The 263-nt window shown below is 40.7% G+C and overlaps 1 long non-coding RNA gene across 1 annotated transcript in view; it reads left to right on the top strand.

The window, feature by feature from the left end:
* LOC139027045 (uncharacterized) overlaps window positions 1–263 on the top strand; it is a 16,532-nt gene continuing 16,269 nt past the window's right edge. Inside the window, exon 1 of the long non-coding RNA XR_011479075.1 lies at window positions 1–182. This is a non-coding gene — a long non-coding RNA (uncharacterized lncRNA). The remainder of the gene's footprint in view (window positions 183–263) is intronic.

The raw sequence follows: 263 nt of genomic DNA, 5'->3' as shown, positions 1-263 counted from the left end.
ACATGGGGTCAGTGCCACTAAACTTTAACAGAACTGATGGAATCCTTCATTAATCAGTAACTAAAATTACACAAAGTTTCTTGACATTGGGGAGGTGAATAAACTGTCCCAAGGTTTCTGTCTCAGCACAAAGGAACATCTCACTGACTTGACATGTTCTGGTTTTGAATTCAGGCTGCAAGGTAAGGATCCTACCAGGGATTATTCATGTATGATGTTGGTAGAATGTTGAAGTTGGGATAGTAGTAAGGATCCTACCAGGG

Source organism: Salvelinus sp. IW2-2015, unplaced genomic scaffold (assembly GCF_002910315.2).
Source record: "Salvelinus sp. IW2-2015 unplaced genomic scaffold, ASM291031v2 Un_scaffold6981, whole genome shotgun sequence".
Classification (NCBI taxonomy): Eukaryota; Metazoa; Chordata; class Actinopteri; order Salmoniformes; family Salmonidae; genus Salvelinus; species Salvelinus sp. IW2-2015.
This window is presented reverse-complemented; position numbering and strand designations above follow the sequence as displayed.